We start from the raw sequence: 592 nt of genomic DNA on the forward strand, positions 1-592 counted from the left end.
TGTCACAAATCAGACAGGTTGGCCTGTTGCCATCAGAACTATTGTTGGAGGTATTGTTAAAGCTGCCATTGTTCCTGCCTCATCGGCCCTGGTTCCCACGACCTGAATTTCGGCCACGACCACCACCAGTGCGCCCACAACCATGACCGCGAATCCCACTTCGAGAGGAGAGATTGGCCGAGGGAGCTTCCAATGCCGTGAAGCATGACGAGGCCTGCAATTATTGAGTCATGTTCTGTGACTCAAGCTAGGCCTCAAAGGAGAGAAGATGAGCATAAAGTTCATTGAGGTTGATGCCATCTACTCTAGTTGTCATCGATGTAACAAGAGGGTTGTATTCTGCATCTAACCCTGTGAGGATGTAGGAGATGACTTTATCTTCGCGAAGTGGTTGTCCAACAGAGGCCATGGTGTCAGCCAAGTCTTTGATGCTGTTGAAGTAGTCGGCAGCAGAGAGATCGTTCTTCTTGATAGCACTGAGCTGCATCCTAGTTTGCATTGCCTTTGCCGTAGATTGCAAGGCAAACATGTTTGCCAGGGTAGCCCAAACAGCGGTCGAGGTGGGCAGCTCGAAGACTTGTGTCAAAACTTT

At 49.7% G+C, this 592-nt stretch overlaps 1 non-coding gene across 1 annotated transcript; it reads right to left on the reverse strand.

The window, feature by feature from the left end:
- Nucleotides 1-252: 252 nt before the first annotated feature.
- On the reverse strand, nucleotides 253-391 carry LOC133883781 (small nucleolar RNA Z247). Its single transcript, XR_009902990.1, has one exon. It is a non-coding gene; the product is annotated as a small nucleolar RNA Z247 (small nucleolar RNA).
- Between the last annotated feature and the right edge of the window lie 201 nt (nucleotides 392-592).

Source organism: Phragmites australis, chromosome 10, assembly GCF_958298935.1.
Source record: "Phragmites australis chromosome 10, lpPhrAust1.1, whole genome shotgun sequence".
Classification (NCBI taxonomy): Eukaryota; Viridiplantae; Streptophyta; class Magnoliopsida; order Poales; family Poaceae; genus Phragmites; species Phragmites australis.